We start from the raw sequence: 11234 nt of genomic DNA, 5'->3' as shown, positions 1-11234 counted from the left end.
TGTGCATTGACTATCGTGCTTTAAATAAGATTACAGTAAAGAATAGATATCCAATTCCTAGAGTCCATGATCTTATGGATAAACTACAAGGTTCTGCCATATTTAGTAAAATAGATCTTAAATCTGGTCATCATCAGGTGAGATTAGATAAGTCTGGCATATTCAAGACAGCATTTAGAACACAATTTGGTCATTATGAATTTTTAGTGATGCCTTTTGAATTGACTAATGCACCTGCTACATTTAGTAGAATGATGAATTTTATATTTTTGCAATATCAGCATTGTGTTATTGTATTATTTGATGATATCTTGGTCTTTAGTAAAAATGAGAAAGAACATTATGAACATATGTCCTTGGTTTTCAAGTTGTTGAAAGATAATCAATTGTATGCTAATCTGGAAAAGAGTGAGTTCTTTCAAATAGAAATTGAATATTTAGGTCATATTGTGTCATCAGATGGTATTAAGGTTGATCCTAAGAAGATAGAAGCAATATTGAACTGGCCTATACCTAAAAATGTGCATGAGTTACGCTCTTTTCTAGGTCTTGCTAGTTTTTACAGGAAATTTGTGCGAAATTTTTCATTACTTGCTTTGCCTTTGACTAAACTTTTAAAGAGGTATTGTTTATCATTGGTCTGATAATCAACAGAAATCCTTTGATTTATTGAAACATGCATTAACCCATGCTCCTGTATTACAACTACCTGATTTTAATAGACCATTCTTTTTAGTAGTTACTGATGCTAGTAGATCTGGAATAGGAGCTGTACTTATGCAAGATAATCATCCCATAGCCTATTCTAGTTGTAAACTGAAACCCTCTGAACTTAAATATTCCACATATGATAAAGAATTATTAGCTATGGTACAAGCTTTAAGACAATGGAAACATTACTTAATGGGTTCTGAGTTTATGATTAAGACTGATCAACAAAGTATTAGACATTTACTCAGTCAACCTCAAATATATGACCGACATATCAAATGGGCAGCTTTTATTCAGAGTTTTCATCCCATTATTCAATATCAACCAGGGAAAGAAAATGTAGTGGCCGATGCATTAAGTAGAAGACCCACCATTTATAATATCTCTGTTATATCATTTGATTCTCTAACTCCTATGAAAGATACTTATCATCAGGACATTACTTTTCATGTTGATTGGAATAAATTAGTTGGAAATAACTGGATTCCTATTGATTCACTGTCTTATAATGATGGATTCATGTTTTATGAAAAGATATTATGTGTTACAGTTCCATTTAGATCTTTTCTTTTGAATGAGATTCATTGTCCTCCATATCAAGATCATAGAGGTATCATATCTACTTTGCATACATTGACTGAAGATTTTTACTGATCACATATGGACACTGATGTATCTAACTTTGTTTCTGAATGTTTGATTTCTCAAAGAGTTAAGAGACATCATGGTAAACAGTATGGATTACTTATACCTTTATCTATTCCATCAAGACCATGGGAACAGATTTCTATGGATTTTATTACTGGTTTACCTAATACTAAAGCTAACCATGACATGATTTGGACTGTAGTAGACAGGTTTAGTAAACAAGCATATTTCATTCCATGTAAGAAAACTTTAACAGCATCTCAGGCAGCACAATTGTTTTTGAAAACTGTTTTCACTAATCATGAATTACCAAAAGTTATTATTTCTGATCGTGATTCTAGATTTTGTAACAAATTTTGGATTACTTTGTTTGCTAACCTAGGAACAAAGATTGATTTCTCATCTGCATTTCATCCTGAAACTAATGGACAAACAGAAGCCACTAACAGTACTATTTTAGATCTTTTACATGCTTACACTATTTCTAAACCACAGACATGGGACATACATTTGTATTTACTACAGTTTGTATATAACAATACACCACACACATCTACAAAGAAAGCACCGTTTGAAGTGATTTATGGTTATAGATTATCTACACCTGTTGCATCTTTATCAAATAGAATTCAGAGTGCTGATGATATTGCTACTATGCACGCTACTATTTTTGATGAGGTTAAAGACATGATTGCCAAAGCCCAACAATCATATACCAAACAAGCCAATAAGAAAAGACAAGCAATGAATTTCAAAGTTGATGACTATGTTTGGTTGAGAATAGAAAAACGTAGATTACAAAGTGTAGATAAACACCCCGTTGTAAAATTAGCACCTAGATTCTATGGGCCATTTAAGATTATTCACAAAATCAATGACAATGCATTCAAGTTAGAATTACCATCTCACTGGAAAATTCACAACACATTTCACATTAGTTTATTACGACCCTTTAGAGGCCAATTACCTGTACACCCTGTTTATGAAAACCCACCTTTGTTAGATGAAGAGACCGAAATACTTGAACCTAAAGCTATTCTAGATACAGATTTTATGACCACTAGAACTGACCGAAGATATTCTAGATATTTAGTCAAGTTTAAAAACCATCCTGTAGAGGAAGCCCAATGGATGCACGCTAGAGACTTAAATGCTTTCCCCACTCTGTTAGCTCCACATTGAGCTAATAGCAATTGAGGACAATTGCTATCCCACCTCGGGGGTATGATACCAGGAGGCATATTTCATGGTGGATTTCGTAAATTTTGTTGACCGGGGCTCATACACAAAGTGGATTCTTTGTGCGAGAAGTTGATGGGGACGCCTATCCTTTTCGGGCGTTTCATTAATTTAGTGTGTACATGGGTGATTCCATAGCGGGTGATTCTGCAAAATACATATTAAATTAATAAACGTTTATGAGTTTAGAGTGCGCACTCGTAATAAATTAAGATTAGGATTGATTTCTAACCAATTGATTTATTTATGTAGCTGAAGACTGCTAGGTATTCACTTTTGTCGGTTTAATTGTATTATTTTACTAACGATTGTGAATGCTTCAGTTGATGTGTAGAGATGGCAGCAATGGCGGAGGAAAGCATTGGAGGATAGCATGTATTCGAGTTATCACTTATATTTTGATGGGTGCATACCTTAGGCATGGCGCCTATATTTTGTCGCGCCTATTTATTGAGGCGTTGGATATTTATTTATTATTTTGTATGCGCATGGGCACACGATTATGATATTTGTATTTGGACATTGTATTGGGTATGCCTGACTCTTTGGGCGCCCGCCCATTAGCTTTATTTCTATTTTGTGCTAAAGCAAACTCAAAATCCAAAAGCGTGCTATTTTGTAATTTGGGCTATTATTTGAGCTTGAAGATGATTAATACATAAAATACATGCTTTGTGGAGTGCTCACACAGGGCATGGGGAGAGATTGCACCCAATTGGTCTATTATTCATGTCGTGCATGCTTTTTACCTTGAGTTTTGTGCAAAAAGTAGAGTTCTTTTGTTCTTGGGGACCTTCCGGCATTCACTATGCGAGCATACAGCATCCGATCTGCGCACCACTCCGAATCAAACTACGAAATCGAATTGTGAAGAGAAGATTAGAGAATCAAATTGTAGAGTATTACCAACATCATCAAATGGTGATTTGAATGTAGCCTTAACATGTTCTTTTTTCGCTTCATCTACTTGAAAAACCAAGAAAATGTCTAAAGCATGAAACAGCAATGAGCAATCTACTATTTACAGTACAAACATGTATTACTTACACAATGGTCATCCCCATGCATAGCACCATGTGCTAGCATTGTTAGTGCATCATTCCAAGTCTCTTTGCAATCTTGAAGCAAATAATGGGACCAAGAGATATAGGTAGACACCACAGAGCGAAGTGGATGGTAGGGGTGTAGACATCAAATCGTATACACACCCATCACTTCACTCTATATATTTGACATTCCACAATTGATGCAATCACTAAATGGCACACTGCTATGGGCCATGCTTAGCTGAACAAGTGGTCTAGTCAGCAAGACATGCATTTTTGTCTTAAACAAATTCATAATCATCTCCACAAATCTGATATGCATTGTCACCACCTCCATGTCACATACCAAATTTTCATATTCAACTTGTAATGAAAAGGGCACAACAAACTTTACAACAAATTAAGATGTATGACCATGAATATTATTGTTAGTTGAAAATCAAGATTGTAAACCTATAGCTTTCCCACCTTTGTGCCAAACCAATCAATGTCGACCAGTATCTCTATATCCTCAACACTCGTGTCCCATTAGAACTCCTTTTGGTGGTGATTATCCCCTCGAGCTTTGTGATTTTGACCTCCTTTGGCACCAATCCATATTTGTGCATTGAAGCCCCTTCTCCATATCCTTTTTCACCTTCTTGACTATCTTCGCAATTCCATGTATCAAGGCAAACTTTTCATCTCTACATGTTTTTAATGCTTTAAGAGCAATTTTTACTGCATCAAGGCACTAATGCTTTGTGTTGAGCTTTTCCATAGCCCTCATGTTACAAACACTACTATATTAATAATTAATGTAGAATGGGTGGTCATCAAGATATTCAAGATAGACCCAAAAGTATGCTTGTTCAGAAACTCCACAGCATGCTTTGAAAACATGTGTGCACCAGAGTCTGAGGGCTGGTCACTAGCTATGTTAGCTACATCACTATAAAGGGATGGGTTTTTAGTAGAGTGTTTCACTTTAGCTGCTTGGTTGGGTCTATTTGTCAACCTCAATTTCTCCAATTTCCTATCTAGTTTGTTCTTCTACTATATCATCTTGACTACACGTCTGCAAAATTGTCCCATGCCACAAGATCAGGCTATCATTTGTTCTTCTAATTTCTACCACATGAATCCATGCGTAAAATGCAAGATCACCTTATTTTTTAGAGATTCTCCTTAATATACCATATGGTATAAAATAACACACTCCTCAAAGAATTCTAGCCTTAAGGCCCTCAAGTGAACCTTCTCACTCTGATATCATTTATGCAACCAGATTATCAACCATTTTGAGTCCACAAAATCATCGTTGCAAAGAAGTTTGAAATATTTTCCAACCTGGCTCAGTCCATATTCCAATTCAAAGTCTTCCTTCATTTTGAATTTGTAACACTATTCATGGTGCTTACCATATCCGTATGAAAAAACCTACATAAAATCAAGTAAGGATGCAATTCTACAACAATTATGAATCTTGCAAGAGAGTAAAATTCATTTTTTGGTGTGTGCAACACTATAGTGGTGCTCCAGTGGGGAACCATTCCAAAGTGGTATTCAACAATGTCTCAATTGCCATGTATGCAACTACTAAATGTGCAATGGTGGGGCAACACATTTAAGATACTAGAGCACCACTTTCCAAGTGGTGAAGCAATTTAGTTAAACTTTAAAGTACTCCACCACATTCCAACAATGGTTATAAACCACTTTGGAATGCTTCCAAGCCACTTTAAAGTGGTGAAGCAAAACTACAAAGCATTCAGTTGTTGGTGTAGCAAGAATGCAAAGTGATATTGCACAACTTACAAAAATGCAAGAACTCCAAACTAGAATAAAATGACCTTAACTAAGTTATGCACCACTTTATTTTAGATTAGAAGTGGTTGAAACAACTTCCAAGTAATCAATGCCCACTTTTTATCGGTATTTTACCCAAAAAGTGAAAATTCACCACAAAAGACTGGTTGGAAATCACCTTAAACTTGAGGAACATCACTTTTTTCCATTCAAGGAAAGGTTGCACAACACTTCCAAATGTTTTTTGCTCCATTTTTTTATTGGTGATTACCACAAAAGTGGAGTGTCACCATGCAGGAGTGGAAGTGCAAGTCTTATAACACCATTTTTGAAGTAGAGATATAATGGAGCGCCACTTTTCAAGTGGTAAATTAGATTAGTTGAACTTTCAAGTGCTCACCCACAATCTAACAATGGTTGTGTACCACTTTAGGATGCTTCTATAATACTTTAATGTGGTAAAGGAAAACTTCAAAGCATTCAATTGGTACAAGAAGAATGCAAAGTGATACTACACCACTTTCAAAAATACTAGAACTCCAAACTAGAACAAAATGAAGTTAACTAAGTCAAGCATCACTTTATTTTGGATTGGAAGTGGTTGAAACAACTTGAAAATGGTTAAAGTCTACAATTTTATCAGCATTGTAACAAAAAAGTGAAAAGTCGCCACAAAGGACTAGTTTAGAACCACTTTAAACTAGAGAAACATCACTTTTTTCCATTCAAGTAAAGGTTGCACAATACTTTTAAGTAGTATTACTCCACTTTATATTTGTGATCACCACAAAAAAGTGACAGTGCAGGTTTTTTAGCAGTCTTGATCACATTTTTGTCATTTGTATCACTTTATGTGGACCACTTCTCATTAGTGAAAACCACTTATTAGTCATTGGCACCACTTCTTAGTTTGGATGGTATCACTTCTATGATAACACCTAAGTGATGGTCACCACTTTTTACAAATGTGCATGATTGAAAAATGGTATACTCTGCTTAAAAGTGGTGGTTAGCACTTTTTAGTAATAGACTCTACTTTTTAGCAGTAGAAACCACTGAAACTTTGTCAGATACCATCAGAAAGTGGTTGCCCAACACTTTTAGTGGTAAACGCCACTTTTTTATGGTGGGTATCACTTTTTGTTGCTATATACTACTTTTTACTAGTAGGAACCACTAAAAAGTTGTAAGATACCATCAAAAAGTGGTTGCCCTACACTTTTTAGTGGTAGATGCCACTTGTTTATGGTGATTATCACTTTTAATTACTAATACTATTGTTTAGTTGTAAGAACCAGCTGAAAAGTTGTAAGACACAATCAAGAAGTGGTTACTATCACTTTTTAATAGTAGGCGATACCTTTTTTATGGCAGTACCACCAATTATTAGTGGTGGACACCAATTTTTTGTGGTGGTGGATACTTTTTTGTGGTGTGTTACCACTTTTCAATGGTGCCTTACCACTTTTTGGTGGTCAACTAGTTTTTCCTAACCACTTTTTAGTGGTGGGTAGCACTTTCTAGTGGTATTCTATAGCTTTCTACTAATACAATACCACTATTTGGGCATGAAGAACCACTTTAGAGCGCTCTTCTAAGAAATATTTATAATAGTATCCAAAATCTATATTTTAGATAACCTTTGCTATGTATGTGAGAGAAAAATTTATATGTGTGCATACATATTCTATAGTCTTGACACTAAGCACTATATATTTTGGGCTTTATGCCAGCACTATATTTTTTGGGCTTTATACAAATGTAAACACTAACTTATTCTAGCCTATTTCCATGCATAACTCTTTTGCCAAATTTAAATAGGCTGATCAATCATCCATACCTCTTTTGCAAGGCAAGGATACTAATCACTTAAATTTGCATGCATGCCACAAATGTGTCCTATTGGGCCAATACAATGGTATTCCCTTTTGAGATGTATCCTTTGATAAGTTAGTCATGAATATATATGTATATCACGTGGGTTCAAAATAAGGTATTTTTAAAATATCATTTTTAGATACTTTTTTTTACATACAGAAGGATGTAATATAAAGGGATTATTTACAAATTGAATAGAAAAAGTTTATGTTTTATTTAGGAAAAAATCGCAAATAAGGATATTTGTAAATAGGCCTTGAATGCACGTGATGGAGAGGATATACATATAGTAACTTCCCTGAGGATGTATCCTTCCTTGAGTCAGAGGAAGAACTTTCATAGCCCGATTCTTCATCCTAAAAGTAGTCACAAAAAAATACAGTATTTGCATGATGAATGTTGATTTCTATAAACAATCACAAAAATACAATATCATGAAAACAACTTGTTTTTAGCTTAAATGATGATTCCCACTCGCATACATGCAGTCCATAATATTTGCATGATGATTTTACAACCTTCAAACCTATATGTATCCACACATGTATTGATTGCATGTTGTGCACAAGTAGGGGGGCAAAACATCCCGAAAACAAAGGAAACTAGATTATCTTATGCCTAAAAAATAGGTTGCTTCTTTGGTTAGCAAAGATCTCCTGATGGAGATATATATATATATATATATATATATATATATATATATATATATATATATATATATATATATATATATATATATATGAAAATGCTGAGATCACATAGAGAAGAGAGAGAGAGAGAGAGAGCTGGATGAGGGCTAGTAGCGAGAGAAAAAGAGCTAGCAATGAATATTTGCATTCATTACACCACTAGTACGTAAGAGTATAAAGTAGTTATAAAACATATTGGCCTTTCCTTTCACACATGTCAAATCTACGACTTTTCTTTCAATAAATTGTACTACAATGTGGCTAGTATTATTGGTCATGCCCACTACCATGCTTCGCATGATGTGAATCATTGTGAAGCTCGTGAGGCTACACCTCACTCGCATCACACTTTGCTAGGTAAGACACTTTTAGGATAATATTGTTTAGGTTCATAGCATCCATGTTGGAGTGGGTGCCATTAACTCCTCCAAGCATCCAAGTTGGAATGGGTGTCATTAGCTTTTTACACAAAAAATCCCCAATAATGAAGCTCTCTCTCTCTCTCTCTCTCTCTCTCTCTCTCTCTCTCTCTCTCATTATGTTGTGTCTTAGTTCTCTCATTGAATATGGCATAATGTATAGTTTTCTCCTTACACACAATATAGTCCATATCACACATCATGTGGATTTGTAAGCCGTGAGAGTAACTCTAAGAGCCTATGATTGTGTTAGGAAGTCTCTACAATAAATGAGAGCTCAAAACATATGTGCCACTATTAGATTAGCATCAATCTACTTTATGATTTGTTGCTAATGAGCTCTAGGAAATGTTCAAACTATTCAAAGCTCTTGCTTCACTAGAAACCATATCTTAAATAGAGGTGAAGGTTATGACGACTCTACATGCTCTGACAGTACTGTAGGTACTCTACGTGCTTATATAGATACTTCAGGTGTACTCTACATAAACATATGGATGCTTGACATTAATCTATGTATCTAGATATGCTTACAATGCACTTTGAGCTTCACATTTGAGCTTTGTTAGATGTATTGGGCTTTGGAAATTTTCTTGAGTGATGATTCACTTGCCGATTGAAGACATGTTGGATGTATATACTCCCAAATGTATTTATGAAGGACTTGAGCTTCTTGTGTTGTGATGTTGCACGTTTACTTATGAAAAACCTTAGGAAAGGGCTACATATGTCAAGCATTTTCTTGCAAACTATATCTACACTAAATAAGGGGAAACAAAGTGCCCTTAGGTAAGGTAAAGATGAAAAATACAGGTATGGAATGGACTACATATAGTAATGAGGCAAAAACATCATATACAAGATTAGCATACTATATCATCAATGTTTTCTATAATGAACGATGTTTAAATTTCCACTATGAGGTTCCACTGTGAAATTATGTGTGCTAATGGGTGATCCTGAAATCAATGTGAAGTGAAATATCATCATTTACCTCGGCTTGAGAATCAAGAAAGAGTAGGGTAGAATCCTATGATCGACCTAGATGTATTATAATGCATGTTCAAGTAGCATGAACTGATAAGGAACTAGGGTGATTTTTGGGAGATGCTATCCTTGTCAAGACTGCCTACATGTCTTGGGGGGATCGACATGCTTTTAGGAGGATTGTGTTATAACCTATATATTAGTAGATATTCTAGTGAGACTAATAAGCTAATAATCAACATGCTTGAAGAGCTAGAGCTATGTTTGTTAGTGAATTATGCGAGCTTTTTGGGAGACCATCATCATGAGAGAGATAAACTTTGCAGTCCATGTCTCTATGGAGATTAGGAGGGTCATTTTCTACAATGAGCCAAGCTATATATATGGGTTGTTTGTCATGTCATGATGCTTGGAATGATTGTTGCAGTTTGTGATGGAGTGACAATTCATCTAAAGACCCAGCTAATGTGTTTTATGGGGTGATAGCATGCCATGGTCACTCTTAACATGTGATTTAAATAGGGAATATTAGTGCACGTAATGAATGTGGCTGATGAGAGACTTGACCTAATCTGGTAACCATGCATATTTGAAGGGAGAGGTCATTGTTTTACAACAATGCATTTGTGTTGTCACAACTTCCTTGGTTTGGGCATTTGATTGGACCATCTACTCAACCAGTTGATCTTACTTTGCAACAAGATCATTATGTCTAATGGAATGCCTAATTTCATGCTGACAAAGTGTGGCATTATGCATGCTATATGCACCATATTCATGTAATTTCTCTTTGTTATGATGTGGCTTAAGTATTGTTTCATATCCCTCTTTAATTTGTTGTTGGATATCCTCAATGGCTTGTTCTTTCCTTATTTCTAGCCATTTTTACCCATTGTCAAACTTAGTCCAAGTATACCTCTTGTCACAAAAATGGCTATAGCTTTTCACCATGGTATCAAAATGAGAAACATTTGGTTTAAAATGAAGCTAACAAATAGATTTTTGAGATAAGATATCACACTTTACTTCAAAATTGAATCAAAATATTCTAGAAATATTCTTTCTCTGTTGTATAGAACAACCCAATACCTTGTAAGTTCACTATTTTATGCTCTCAAACCCCTTTGGGTCCAAAGTAAGGCCTCTAAACCATGTAGCAAGCTTGATATGACTTGTAGATACTAAGTACTACATATAACCATGTGTATAACCATGTATAAACTCTGAAATACCTTGCAACATCTACAACCAAGTGAATAATGCCATCAAATTGATCCCTAATACCATGTTTTTTTGTAATAACCTATAAGCAACCTATAAATGGTTTGGAATAACCTATAGTACCTGTAAACGACACAATATTTGCTCTAATAAATATCCAAGTGGCCTATTACTCTTGCAACAACTTGTACCTTGCTAATAAAGGCCAAAAGAATCTAGAAACAATATGTAATATGTAATCTAGTCAATATATGCCATGTTTGAATGCTCTTTGCATGAAATCTTCAAGTCTTTAATTTTTCCACTCATAGTACATGTACGAGGGATAAACCAGCGAGATGGGCTCTCTACATGGACTCTGAGTCACTGGGAGGTGGGCAAAGGTCCCCTTGAGTTGATTAGTCACACACTTTCAAGATCTTTGATACTAAGGGAGGGTCACCTCTTTTTTGTCCCCTAACATGCACCTTCTTTATCAACAGGTATATACATAACAAGAGCATTCTATTCTATGCAAACATGAAAGAAATACATTACTGAAATAAGTCATTCAACCTTAATGATATGTATGGATTGACCGATTAAAAGAAATTTGAAAAATGAGGATT

This window comes from Lygodium microphyllum, chromosome 16, assembly GCF_053477565.2.
Source record: "Lygodium microphyllum isolate KBCC chromosome 16, Lygodium_microphyllum_v1.1.10, whole genome shotgun sequence".
Taxonomy (NCBI): domain Eukaryota; kingdom Viridiplantae; phylum Streptophyta; class Polypodiopsida; order Schizaeales; family Lygodiaceae; genus Lygodium; species Lygodium microphyllum.
Note: the sequence above shows the minus strand (reverse complement) of the source record.